The following is a 15,343-nucleotide window of genomic DNA, read 5'->3' as shown; positions in this document are numbered from 1 at the left end:
AAAAAAATAACTATATATATAATAACTATATTATTTTTTTTTTCAAGAAGTAGTATATTTTAGATCTCCGATGCAACTGTTAAAATAGATTTCATGGGCTCCATATATATTTGTTCAAAAGCATGTTATGTGCTTTTTCTTTGGGTATTAAAGTGACTATTATGATGTAGTTTATTTATTTAATTTATTTATTAGAACTCTCCACTTCTCCCCCTCCACCCCGCCTTAGATTACAGGGTCTGGCAGCAGAGTATATTTCATACACGAATTGTTGCATATAGCTTAGAGTCTGTCCAGAAATTTCAACACGTTAATTAGTAGAATAAGACCCACACCTCTTATTGACAAAAAATAGCAAGATACCATACCAACACACCCATACCCAAATGACATACATAGTTTCGGTACACAGCCTTATCCTCCCCATAATCTTATAATTGTGCATGACTACCTACAGTCTCGTTCTTGCTTTATAAAATATACTGTGTAAAATATTGAAATAAGCCTTATAATAAGCGGGTATCAATGCAAGTGAGTGATATCAATGCACGACCACTGTTTTTAATAAATAAAATAGTGTTAACACATTCATAATTTTATAAGTTTACACGCCATATACTAAAAACGTAGTGTTTCTCTCCCACTCACCTCATCCCCTAAAAAAACGTATTGCAAGAATGACAGGGTTTCTTTAGCGAGCCAGCGCTTACCGTCATGCGACAATGTAAAACCCGCGCAGTCCTGCTGGCGTAGGAAAAAAAAAGTGTGTACGAGCTTGCAGTGTGTAGCACACTATCACACGCGCAAAAAAATTAGGGTCACGAGTGCGTGTGAGATTATTATAGACTGGCAAATTCGGGCTACTTCAATTAATTATGATTCCATATCTACTTGGGAATAGTTATAACGTCTAGTATTTGTGAATACTTTTGCATACAAGCTTGAAGTAAAACTGCGAACTTAAATAAAACTTAGAATTTTCACATCAATAATCACAACTCTCCCTTATGGCCAACATGGCGTTAACGTAGAACTTTGGTCTACATAAAAATACAATCACATACCTAATTATTTAATTAAGCCTTACCACAATCCATGACAATACACTTGTAAATTTACTCATCCATAAATCAAACTAACTTATTGTAGAATACTCACGTTTTATTTGTGTATGGTAATTAAGAAAATAATTGACTTCTAAGCTACAGCGCAGATTCTAATCGTTTACGTTCTACAGATGGTGAGCTCTGTTTTCTTTTACCTGTGCATTCCAGTAGCAATGGATACTTTCGTATTACCGTCCACCATATCATCTAGTTTATTTTTAAATGTGTTATCTACACACATCGTTTAAATTAATAAATAAATTAATAAAATACACCAAATTACAATTAATAGCTTAAATTTAATAGTTACAAGCAAATATTACGAAACTACAGAACTGAAAAGACGACGTGCAATTATACATTTTTTTTATCCAGCTATGCACTTTAAAAAAAAAAATCATACTACCATTCGGATAATGCCGCATACGTCTATCTAGGATATTGTATCCAAGAAAATTGGAAGAATTAACTTATAAACAGTTTAAAATTATTATTATAATTACTATTGTTTTTGACACGTAATAGCGGGAAAATTCGCATTGAAATATAACGTATCCCTTTTTAAATTGGCGGTTAATGGGACAGATGTAGTATCAGAGGCGTAGCGAGGGGGGCGGTGGGGGGGGGGGTGAGGATCGCACCGGGTGACACCATTTAAGGGGGTGACACCAAGGCAAAAAATAGCAGCATATATAGAGAAAAATGATAATTCCACTTAAGTGATAAATTTGAGTGTTAAATAGTGTTTTAAGAGGTGCAAATCAAAATTTTGAGGGGGGGGGGGTGAAATCGAAAGTTTGAGGAGGGGGGGGGGGGTTGCAAATCGAAAGTTTGGGGGAAGAGGTGCAAATCGCTACGCCTCTGGGGGTGACACCATTAATTGCCGCACCGCGTGACACCCTACCTCGCTACGCCACCGTGTAGTATAGTATATTTGTCCGTAATATGTGCATATCTATAATAATAGTCCTGTTATTCTGTCTGACTTTCTGTGTCTGACAAGAACGCCCTAGAGAACACACAATACATAATTATTATGACGTCAGCTTTATCGCCTAATTGATTTGTCTAATCTTAAAAATAGTATACATGTAGAGTTTCTTTCAGTTATCTCTTGGTGCGCCCTCTACCACAGTAAAAATATGTTGTACCAACCCCCCCCCCCCCTTCTCCCCCCCCCCCCATACACCCCTCCCCGAGAATTTAGTCAACCCCGAAAACAGTTCAAAAGCACCCGGAGAAATAAAGCTTAAAAGAAACAATGTCTGCTTGATTGAAGTTTAGCGCAGGGGCGTAGCGAGGGGGGGGGGGGGGGCAGGGGGTGCGGTCCGCACCGGGTGACACCATTTAGGGGGGGTGACACCAAGGCAAAAAATAGCAAAATATATAGAGAAAAACTCGAGAGGGGGGGTGCAAATCGAAAGTTTGAGGGGGGGGGTGCAAATCGAAAACTTGAGGGGGGGTGCAAATCGAAAGTTTGAGGGGGGGGGGGTGCATATAGAAAATTTGAAAGTTTGTCCCTAGGAAGGGTCTCTATGCCTCTGGGGGGGGGGGTGACACCATTAAATGCCGCACCGGGTGACACCCGACCTCGCTACGCCACTGGTTTAGCGGCCAAAAGTAGGTAAAGTATCTAGATTATAGATCTGCGGTCTACATAGAGTCTGTATGATCATCAAATGCAACCAGTGTTTTGTCCGAGGGGGGGGGGGGTTATTTAAATTTTCCGGGGGTTAATATAGGTAGACAAAGGTAAAAGTATATATTTTCTATATCAATTGTAATTCCTTCGGGGGAGGATAGACATTCTTTGAGTGGCTCTGCCCCCCCCCTTCGTCTACGAGATGCCCGAGAATGGAATGCTGAAAATGCTACAAATTGTTAATAGAGACAAATAAAACGCTTAATTTAATTGTCTAATTTTGGAAGTGAGTGTACATTTAAAAAACACCACAAAAGTAATACATATATTATTTTAGAAGGTAGGTAGGTAGGTAGGTATGTATGTAGGTAGGTATGTATGTAGGTAGGAAGGTAGGTAGGTAGGTAGGTAGGTAGGTAGGTAGGTAGGTAGGTAGGTAGGTAGGTAGGTAGGTAGGTAGGTAGGTAGGTAGGTAGGTAGGTAGGTAGGTAGGTAGGTAGGTAGGTAGGTAGGTAGGTAGGTAGGTAGGTAGGTAGGAAGGTAGGTAGGTAGTTGGGTAGGTAGGTAGGTAGGTAGGTAGGTAGGTAGGTAGGTAGGTAGGTAGGTAGGTAGGTAGGTAGGTAGGTAGGTAGGTAGGTAGGTAGGTAGGTAGGTAGGTAGGTAGGTAGGTAGGTAGGTAGGTAGGTAGGTAGGTAGGTAGGTAGGTAGGTAGGTAGGTAGGTAGGTAGGTAGGTAGGTAGGTAGGTAGGTAGGAAGGTAGGTAGGTAGTTGGGTAGGTAGGTAGGTAGGTAGGTAGGTAGGTAGGTAGGTAGGTAGGTAGGTAGGTAGGTAGGTAGGTAGGTAGGTAGGTAGGTAGGTAGGTAGGTAGGTAGGTAGGTAGGTAGGCAGGTAGGTAGGTAGGTTGGTTGGTTGGTTGGTTGGTTGGTTGGTTGGTTGGTTGGTTGGTTGGTTGGTTGGCTATTGTTTGTTGGTAGGTGCGTCATGATAACGTTATATTAAATACGTCATTGTTATGATGCGTGTTTTATCAGGGTATTTCGTTGCGAATGAATGACTGTGCTTTAGATATAACGAATGCATGATTGATGACGCGGATAAAAGATAGTGAAGTTTTGCAATTAAAACGGGTTGTTATTGTAAGCAAGCTATGGAGTTAAGACTGAGAAGAATGTAAGAGATACTCTTGTAAGACCGATATTAAGGATTGTTTAAAAGAGAATAGTAGTTGAATACATATTGAATAAGAAAATATTAGGCATTGTGTCAAGTGATTATCGCTTGTATTATGGTGATGTAAATGCTCATGGTAGTGGTATTCCTTATATGGTTGTAGTCAGGTCTCACAAGAGCTCTAACAATAATGTATACATGTGTCATCTTGTCGATATATACGTCTTTAGGCTGAAATGTATTTTTTGAGTATTTTCGGTGTGCGACTTTTCTGTATGTGCATGTTTCTTCGCAAATTGCTGTTCCCGCATTATTATTCTTGTGCAAATTCCTCGTTGCGCATTTTCCTTTTTGCGCATTTTTCTGTGTGCGCTTTTTTTTTGTTTGCACTTTTTTCTGTGTCCGTTTTTCCGTTTGCGCTTTTATTTGGTTACGCTTTTTCTGTTTGAGCTTTTTTGCCTTTTTCCGTTGCGCATTTGTCTTGCGCTTTTTTCTATTGCGAATCTTTCTGGTCACCAGCTGGATCAGCGTCTAATCGTGTATCGAAAAAGTTTTTGTTATTTGTGCTAACTTATATTAGAACATTTGACATTTTTTCTTATATACATTATTATGTATTTTAACTTTATGCCCATTTAGGAAATGTGTAGAAAAGAAGATAAAGCAAGATAGGATTGTTAAATTTCATGGATATGAAAAAAGGAATAATTAATGAAAATAGAAATGATTAATTTATTATTTAACTTGAATATCTGAAATATGTAATAACTAGTTCACAAATTATGTTTTTTTTACCTGGAGACGTGTAATGCGTGCATAAAATAATTGCTATTGAAGCTATTTTTTTGTGTGCTTGCGTTTAAATACACTACTAAAAGCAAAATGTGAACATATTTGTTAATACATGTGAAAAATATATTTGAACCATGAAATAGTTTATGTGGTAATAAATTTTTGTTTGAAGGGTATTAAAGAATATATACATTATGAACTAAAATGAAATAATAATTAAGAATGTAGCATTTTAATATTTTTTTTTAAATTAATAAACTTTTAACAGGGAACTCTTTCAAAGTTTGTGTCTCTGAGAGGTTATCTTGACGAGAAGTTAACTCCACACTTTACAATTTAAATTCTAGAGGGCGTTCATTACTTGCATCAAAACAACATTATTTACAGATATAAGGTATTAGGAAATTGTGTTACTATGGGCAAACATTTATCATGGGAAGCTTAAGTATAGTAGTAAAATGATTTTTTGAGGAGGTAAAGGACCTAAATTAATAAACCGGGAGACATCTCCCCTAAACTTTCTCGAATATTCTAATATAACACTACGTGGGATGGCAACTCGGAATATAGACATTATTTTAGTTTACTTAAACTTTTAAAAATATAATAAAATCTAGTAGAAAAAAGAATTGTGCACCAAGCAAACGCCAAAACAAAATGTGCATAATAGTGCGCTATATTATTAGTTCTTTATAAATTTACATGCGTTTTTTGAGAAATAGGAAATAGCGTAAATTAGTACTTCCGGTCAACGGAAATTACTCACAATTTAACAGAAGGCAGAGAATTAGATGTTTTACTTACATGTGAAATTTCATTTATCTATCTGAAATAGTACTTACGTTATAGGCTTCTGAAAAATTCAAAGTAGAAAAAGTACCACTTCCGGTTAATGGAAATCACTCAAAAGTCGATAAGGATCTACGATTTTGATAAAATACTTATATATGAAATTTTATCAACCTAGCTGTAACGGTACTCAAGTTATCCTGTTTACACACACACACAGACACACGCACACACACACACAGACACAGACACACAGGCATACGGACAAGATTGCAAAATTATGTTTTTCCGTATCAGTGAGGTGTAAAACGTCGAGATTTGTAAAAATCTCGATTTTGTTGTGCAAGATTACAAGACGTTCTCTATGCTTCGTATATACGAGAAAGTAAAAATGCAAAAGATCTATATAAATGGTTTAATGTGCTTTGACCACATGTGCTTTAACCCAGTTGTTGTCACCCCACCTAAAATGGAACACCCTATGTTAAGAGCACCTGTGGTTAAAGCTGTGAGGACTATAGTTGTGTATTGTTTTTCTCTGGTTTAATACAATGTGTGTTAATCAAACATTTGAACTAAATTGTTTCTTTTTCTGGAGGCATTTGGTAAATAGTAAAGTATAGTTCATTTTTGCTTTTATAACATCTAACAAATCATGTCCGTACGTGTTGCTTAAATAAAGTTAAAGGTGGCACAGTTAATAAAAAAACGGCCAATGTGTCATATTTTATGCAATTTATTTAAAGTAGTTATTCTATAATTTGCTTGTATAGATAAATCATTTGCAAATCAAGTAAACCTTAAAGAACGAAATATTGACCATGATACCTACAGCAAAATGCAAAAAAAAACACAGCTTGTATATCACCTATTATAACAAACTTAAGAATGTGCGTTCTTTAATAGGCGTAATACGTAGTGCGATAATTACAGGCATTAACATCTTAAAAGTTAGACGTATAAAAGGTGACAAACAATTAAATACACATTAATTCAGTAGGTTTAGGTGACATAGGCCTACCCTTGTTTTACTGCAACAACTATAGTTCCAATATTCTCTTTTTTTAAGTGTAGGGTCCAAATAGCGTGCTATATCCATATGTTAAATAATAAATCGATTATACTTCAGCAGATAATTAGCTGTTGGTCTTTGTTTAGATGTATATCTATATACTACTAAAACTCAAGTTTGTTTACATGAATATTTATTTTTCTGATTGACTATTGTAAATGGTTCTACTCTATCTAGAGAGCTGTAAATTATTGATTTATTCATAGGTAGATTAACCACATTTTTTAAAAAAAGATTAGAAAAACCACTAGACTCGACGGAACCGTGACGTCACAATTTTTTGTTTACTTTTTGTACAATAAAATGGTGGCTTCCATCATAGGCCCATTCGAAAGTTTAACGCGTTCTAAATATAATTTTCTGTCGGCCATAACTTTAACAATACGTCCGTTTGCTGTATTTATTACGTACCAACACTTAAAATCAATTTTCAACTGTCTTTTTCATTTAGTTTTACGATAAATTGCTCTAGATCTACAATCTGTGCAAGAAATGTATTTATAGATCCAAAAATATCACGAGGCCAAGCAAGTTATTTATAGATCTAGATCTAGAATCTAGGTCAAACAAAAGATTAATTAGATACATACCAAAGATTAAATTAAAAAAAAATACAATCCATATTATAATCATAATACATTTTTTAGTCCTTAAATACTTGATATAAATTTTTGTGATTTATCTATCTAGATCTAGATTCTAGATCTAGAATTTCTAGATTCTAGATCTAGATCTAGATCTAGCAAGAGTTACGCAAATAATAGATTCTAGACTTCAGCAAACGAGTCGAAGAATCTAGATCTAGATAATTCTATCTAGATCTAGATAATTTCAGACCTTCTTTATTTTATATAAATCTTTGTTTGGCTAATTTAAGATAAAATTTAATTTGAAAGTTACTACTACTAGACTTAGATCTATATCTATGCGCGTAAATCAAGTTGCATAAGGAGACTCAAAGTATTAATGTATAGTATAAAAATTCATCTGTAACGTCACGAGTAAATAGCTAAGTTGTTACTGTAATCGGCTCTCATGTGGGTGGCACAGGTTCTAGACCAATACGTCATTGATAACTTTTTTTTCAATTTTTATTTTAATTTTTAGATGTGAATGATAAAGTTGCCTATCTGAACTTGGCGGGATACCGGGCAGGTGAAGTAGAGTTCATCTGTTTCTTTGTCCTAAGCATATTATTATGAAGGAATAGTGTGGTCAGAGACATGCTCGGCTGAAATCGTTTTTTAAACGATAAAAACATGTTGTCTGAGACTTGGCGGGACACTGGGCAGGTGAAGTAGAGTTGAGTAGGTCACCTGTGACTTCAGTATATGAAGGGATAGTCCGAAATCGGTGTTTTCGGTTTTTTTCAAAAGATAGAAAACATTTTTGAATGTGGGGTCTGTTTTTTTGTGACGATAAGTGACACTACAGTAGCGTAGCGTGGGGGGGGGGGGGAAGGGGGGGGACATATATCCCCGGGCGCCGACCTTAGGGGGCGCCAAAATGGGTTGGAAAAATAAATTGAAAGGTTGAGGGGGTGCAAATCGAAATTTTGAGGGGGGGGGGTGCAAATCGACATTTTGAGGGGGGGATGCACAACAAAAGTTTGAGGTGGGGGGTTGCTAATCGAAATCTTGTGATGTTTTTTGATGGATGACCCCCGAAACCCACAGTTATCCAACGGATGACGGGTAGTCTAGTAAAATCTGTTTTTTTTTTTTCAAAATTGTGCGTACATAAACTTATCCCTCACATTTTTTTTTTAAGTTCACTGATCTTTAAATCAAATTGATTCCTGTCAGCCAATGATCATTTTAAACGTAATGATATTGTTCAACTAGCTGATTATGCACAGCTACTGATTGTTTTCAACGAACTCCTTTTGTCAGTAACATTATCACATTTATCTAATTAATCTTCTTTAACTACCAGATTTTCCAAAACTATCTCAGATAGCTTAACTGGTCTTTTTTGTGAATGTTACGCTCTTGGTTAGGTCCCTTGTGCAGTTGATGTGTATATGTGGTGAGTTAAATTCATTCTTTTTCAAATAATTGATCAATTCTAACTAACTGCTAATTATCAGATAACACATTGTTTTGAAACAATGCTAGTAGTTTAATGACAAGTACTTAGCGGGACGCTCTCTAGAAACATCGATTACACTACAGTACTCTCGTGTCCCATTGGTAGGGTACTCTTTAAAACGAATGTAGACACCGTAGTGCTCATTAGGGAGCCAAGTTATTCGACCGCCGCAGGCAGTCCCTGTTGTAGTTTGACAGACGAATCAAGTTGTACCACTGACCCCCTATGCTGGCCACTAAATCAATGGATCTCATGTGCTCCAGTAGCTGATGGGAAACTCGAGGCGCCCAGTCGTATTCTACTGCTGTTCGCCATTAGATAGGGTACATGTGTGTGTGGCGCGGTTGCACTAAGGAATTGTCCGGTCAGTTGAGGTTTGTGACGATGCCTATGCATCTACCGCTGCCGGATTCTACAGACGGGTCAAAATTCAAGTTACAGCTTATCATTATACAACATTACCACGACCACACACATGCATGTCAAGTGGCGTCTAGCTAGTCCTTATTTTATACCCTAACTCACTCAATGGCATGCCAGATAATTCCTGTAGTTTTACTAATACGGGTGGGACTATGTAGCGAAATTATAACCTTTCGCTTCCATCCACCTCTACATCTAGGATGATTTGGGTTCCAAATTAAAATATTTTTCAACAGCAGAAAATTTTGTTTTTGAAATTATTTACATAAAACAAAATTTAAAACTCCAATATACAAGTTATAATTTTTCAAAAAAAGAAAAAAGGCATCTAAGTGGTTTGGGGCTCGCTGCCTTGCTTACGCTAGCTATACGATAGCAACGCCCCTGTATTGTGATACTACAGGAAATAAACTGTAAGCAATGTGCATGTACACCTTTTATTAATGTTATATATATAGCGGCTATGACTTTTTACATACATTTATATGGATTAATAACGAAATATATATATATATATATATATATATATATATATATATATATATATATGTGTGTGTGTGTGTGTGTGTGTGTTTCTCTATTTGTTGCGTTGTTTAAAAACAATGATTTGTGTTAAAATTTAATTCAGCAGTCACATTTGATCCTTGTTATGGAGTGAAAAGTATTAACCCCCGACCTTTATTGAACCTAACCTCTGGACTTCAAGTCATGTGTGACACAATGATAGACGGTGGAGAATGGACCATTTTCCAAAGACGTGTTTCTGGGACTGTAGATTTTTACAGGAACTGAGCTGAATACAAAAATGTGTTTGGTGATTTCAGTTCAGGTAATTTTTACCTGGCAACGAAAATAATTATTTGTTTTCTTCCAAACGTCAAACACAATTGAGTGTTGATTTGATCTTCAATGGAACAAACTATTTCGCCCTATTTTCCATCTTCAACATATCTAGCGAGGCAGACAGCTACAGGCTACATGTTAGTGGCTACACAGGAAATGCAACAGACGGTCTAGTAGACCACAATGGAATGAAGTTCACAACGTTTGACCGAGACAATGACATGTACATCCTAAAGTGCGCTCCCAAACACGGTGGGGCATGGTGGTACAAAGCTTGCTACAGCTCTAACCTGAACGGTATGTGGGGTCTAGAAGACATGGGTATCAACTGGCTACCCAGGTACACGGCATCGTTCAGTGAAATGAAATTTAGATATATTTTTTAAGGATTAAATGTGTTGTTTTGATTAAGTGTGGCTTTGATATAAGTATGAATTTAATTATCATTTTAAAAATTGTATCTTCTAAAAGTTTATTTAGATTTTTGTTAGTTAAAGCGTTAATCGCAAATCAGACAAATGACAACGTCCTGGTCGAAGACAGGTATTTGAATGTTTTTCAATACAATTTAAAGCATTATTTATAGAAATAAAAACGATTCTATGATGAGTAGTTGTTTTGTGTTTCTTGTACATTATTTTAGTAGAATTTATTTTGCACTAAAAATTACATATAAAGTTGTTATTCGTGGTTTATATTTTAATATTGTGTGGGGTCTTATCCAGTCTCTTTTACCTACATCGTGATTTGAATTTTACATTTAGAGTAAAACAATTTCCAAAAAGCCATATATTTTCTGTCGTTTTAATATTTAAAGGACATTACGTTTTCGTAATCACATAAAATGCAAGTCTTAAATAAACACAAGCCAGCGAGATGAGTACATCACACTATTATACTATTTAGGGAAAACAATCTTGGTCAATCCTTAAGTAATTTTGTTTTGTAATTATCGTCTTTAAACATTGTTAACAAACATAAATAGCATTTGTAGAGACAAACTCCTCAATACTCAATTTATTTATTAAAGAAATAAAAAGCATCTTGTTTAGATATTTCATTGTCAAAAAAAAAAACTTTAGCTTGACTAACCAGCTCGAGAACTGCAGATTTCCTCGTACTCCATCGGCAGCTCTACAATTAAAAAAAAAAGAGAAACAGAGAAAAAAGGAAAAATAAAAAAAAAACTCCCTTAAATAAAAAGGATGGGGAAATTGAAATTCCAACTACTCCACTTGAAAAAAATTCCAAACGTTTACACATTTGTAAAAAATACAAAACGTTTGCACAGTAGCGTAGCGAGGGGGGGGGGGGGCGGGGGGGGGACATATGTCCCCGGGCGCCGACCTTAGGGGGCGCCAAAATGGGTTGGAAAAATAAATAGAAAGGTTGAGGGGGGTGCAAATCGAAAGTTTGAGGGGGGGTGCAAATGGAAATCTCGAGGGGGGGTGCAAATCGAAAGTTTGAGGGGGGGGGTGGGGGTGCAAATGGAAATATCCAGGGGGGGAGCAAATCGAAAGTTTGAGGGGGGTGCAAATCAAAATCTCGAAGGGGAGGGGCGCAAATCGAAAAGTTTGTCCCCGGGCGCCGGGAAGGGTCGCTACGCCTCTGCGTTTGCACATTTGTAAAAATAAAGATTGTATAGCACAAGTTTAAAAACCACTTACAATAAAGGGAACAAAACTTTCAATAACTATTTAAATCGACAATTATTCATGAAATCTTTGACACATGTTAGCAAAACGACTCATTTCTGTTAAAACTGTGTTTTTATTTTTACAATTAACCAGTGTTCAAACAACCTAATAGCCAGACTTGTTTTCTACTTAATGAAACACTTTTCGTTTACATTATGTTAACTTGAATTATGTAGTCTTACAATCTATAGAAGCTAAACAATTAATATATTATACTGAGACTATAAACAATATTTTAGCTAAAGAAGGGGTATAAAACAACTGAATCAAGAAAAACATTTATATTTAAAATGAATTGTCTTTCTTATTGTTAACGCTACATTTTCAATAATATAGGTCAATTTTATCGAATACAGACCAGAATAGCCACTAAATTGCAATAAAGCAACACAATATTAAGTCATGTTTGAACTTAGTATACTCGAAGAAATGAACTAAAATTAATATTTCACATACTTGATCAAAGTTTCCTTCTCTTTCTTTCATCAGTTGATTGAAGACATTATGTAAAGACTCAAATTGTGAAAATCTTTTTGCTAGTATTTGACACATTGCTCCACTCTGTACAAATATAATGAGATTAATTTAGTTGTTACTGAACTGTGGTTGTCTTTAATTTTATAAGGGTTTTATTTTGGTGTTCCTGATCTATGGCTTCTATTATCTGATTAAAAGCTTACTTTTTTTTATCTATATGTAAATGTTTACTTTTGATGATAATTAGTAAAATATTTTCTTTTACAATTGGTTAGAGAATATGTTACTTAACTGCATCACTATATTAATTCTATACTGTTTAATCTTTTTTACCTAACTCCAGCTGAAGGTTTTTATGTAAGGGAACAATGAGTTATGCCGTTTTAGTAGCAGTCTATTATTTTCAAAATTGAATTATTTAAATTTAATAACTGAAGTTGCATAATACAGAAATAAAGGTGTTAAAATCTGTGACTAATTTGATATTTAGTCATTTAACTATTTATAAAGCTGATGAAACGTATATGTATTTTTTGAAAAGTAAAATAGTTACATTTGCATCTTCATTTAATATTTTCCTCTCAGCTTTAACTAAACGTACTGACATTTCTTTGACTGAATTGGCACACTTATCTGTTTTCTTGACCAGATCTCTAATGACCACATCTAACTCTTCAAGGCGTTACCTGTTACCAGAACTTGATTTTTTTTCTTGTATTGATGTCATCATTTGATTTAAGTTATGAGACTGTTGTCTTCTCCATTCTTCTTTTTGTTTTAGATTTCTTCTTAACAGTTCCATGTTTTTCTCTAACTCATCTATTCGTCTATCTTGATGTTTTATTTCTCTCCTTGAGATTTTAGCTTGCCACCAAAACGTGTGAGTTTATCATAGAATGTGTTGATGTTTTCCTCTTCCTGGAGATATTTTCTTTCTAGTGAACCAGTAGTCATGTCAGTGACGTCTAGCTTGTTTAGCAGAGACTATAACTGGATACAAAATATAAAATAATCTTTATAAATGTATTAAAATATAAGAAATAGAAAATCATTGATTTTATCGCTTGTAATAACTTCAAATTATAATTTTACCAATGCGTTTTAACTTTAATTGTAATATATAAGCGTTAAAATATTTTTCTAAGTTTTAAAACTCAATACATTTATCTATGTATACAATATATACAAACGTTTTTTCAAGAGAATAAATGTATGCACATTGGTGCCTTATTGGTGGCATATTAAAGGTATTTACATGTTATGTAGAAAACATAAAACACAAACTAAAACATGGTAAAAACTTAAAAAATGTAATCGAAAATGTTTAGATTGCTCATGTATCAAATATCACTCACCAAACTTGCTGCATGTTTTGTCCTCTGTGGTCTTGTTGTGACGGCTCTATTGAAGCTACAACATTTGTGCTGATAATTGTTGTATAGATGGAGGAAATGTTGGCTTCTGTCTGTCCTGAAATCTTTGATCCATAAAGGTGGGCACCTGATATAAAGGTACATAATTATTACGTTACAATAATCTATGATAATAATGTTTTACTTACTTTAATTTTAGTCATGTCATGTTGAGTCAAATTATTTCTATTATTTTTTACAACAATTTTTACATATCAACACATTTTTGTTATAAATACCTACCACCTGATTTATATTAATAAATTAAAAACGTTTTATTAACATATAGAGTTGGTAATGATTATGTGTTCTACTTCACCATGAAAACCGACGTACTGATGTATTAGTATTTAAGAAATCATTAGTACTTAATTGAAGTTTACAGGTAATTTACCGGTTTATATTAAAAGAAAACATGAAAAATAATAACTGCACACTCAAGTAGCTAACAATGAAGACATTTGTTCTAGTGTTGAACTAGTTGTGTCCTCCAATTGTAGCATCATTTCTTTAAATGTTTTCCTGACATCGTCTTTCAACCAGAATTGGCATTCTGCAATGGTATGTGATTAGAGAAGTAATTAAGAATGTGTAACTGGTTTTCTATTTAATATTATTAAATAAGATAGGTGACTTATTTGAAGCTTCGATTATAAAGTATGCATTAGCGAGAATGTAATGAATCAGATTGTGTACATTACAAGTTAATGTAATTCTTATAATGAATGAACTTCCGTGTTTGACTTACTTGATTTAAGGAGATTAATATCGGGTTTATGATATCTCTCACTATAGATTGTCGTTTCCCGTGCTAGTACACTAAATTAAAAATTACTCGGCTGTATCTTCTATAAATAGTGTTGTTGTATTCCACGAGTTTGTCTGAGTGTTCTGGTAAACATAAAATTGTGGTATTTTTTACAATGTAAAACCTTATCATAGGAGAACGACACTATCGTTAATTACTTAAATAACAAAAAGAGAATTAGTAAATGCCATGTTCTGACATGAGCGCACACCACATATTTGCAACCATTGACATTACATAATTAGTAAAAATACGTGCACTATCCATAGCTATAGTCATTGTTTGTGAAGTTAGTCTTATCACTAACGTTCTTATACTGTTTTAAAGACCCGTATAAGGACTATTAGCAACAAAGTCCGATGTAAATTATAATGTACCCGTTCAATTTATAGCCTGCTAAAACTTCTGAATTACCATTTCAAACCTGCAATAAACTCAAACATAAGTATAAACTTACCATTGTATGACAAGCGTGCTGGGGAAAGAGTGAATGTGTTTGTGTGTGGGAGTGGGAGTGGGAGTGAGATGTTGGGTGGGGTGCGGGGCAAGAAATAAGTTGGAGAGGGTTTATTTTTTTTTAATAGACATAAAATATTCATTACGAATTTTAGCTTAGTTTAAAAAGGACTAAACCAATATTTATTCGTATTCCAGTCTCCATAAACTATAATTCTTTACCAAAAAATAAATCCATTTAAACGTTGTTGTATGATATTTAAATTAAATTACAAAAAGAAACAAAGATTGACATTAAAGCAAACTAAGTCATGTTATCCTAAAGCTTATGTAATAACAAGATGATCGCCCAGCAAACATGGTTAGTCTATAACCTATGGTGAATTGTTTTGGTTTATTTTACCCTAATATGATTGCTCTATCGTACAAGTCAATATTATCTGATGATAATTTGTATGTGTCTTCGCATAAAATGATATTGATTTACTTTCTACTACAGAACACAAAATATATTTTTACAATTTAAATCAGTGTTACGTCACTTAAGTATGAATGCGATATATTT

At 34.5% G+C, this 15,343-nt stretch overlaps 1 long non-coding RNA gene across 1 annotated transcript; it reads right to left on the bottom strand.

Moving 5' to 3' along the window:
• Positions 1-10,969: 10,969 nt before the first annotated feature.
• Positions 10,970-14,423, bottom strand: LOC131958612 (uncharacterized). The gene is made up of 6 exons (XR_009389253.1): positions 14,263-14,423; positions 13,909-14,067; positions 13,458-13,602; positions 12,789-13,092; positions 12,082-12,186; positions 10,970-11,062 (listed from the first exon to the last, which is right to left on the bottom strand). It is a non-coding gene; the product is annotated as an uncharacterized LOC131958612 (long non-coding RNA).
• Between the last annotated feature and the right edge of the window lie 920 nt (positions 14,424-15,343).

Source organism: Physella acuta, unplaced genomic scaffold, assembly GCF_028476545.2.
Source record: "Physella acuta isolate Inbredline_101_S28 unplaced genomic scaffold, ASM2847654v3 ptg001345l, whole genome shotgun sequence".
Taxonomy (NCBI): Eukaryota; Metazoa; Mollusca; class Gastropoda; family Physidae; genus Physella; species Physella acuta.
This window is presented reverse-complemented; position numbering and strand designations above follow the sequence as displayed.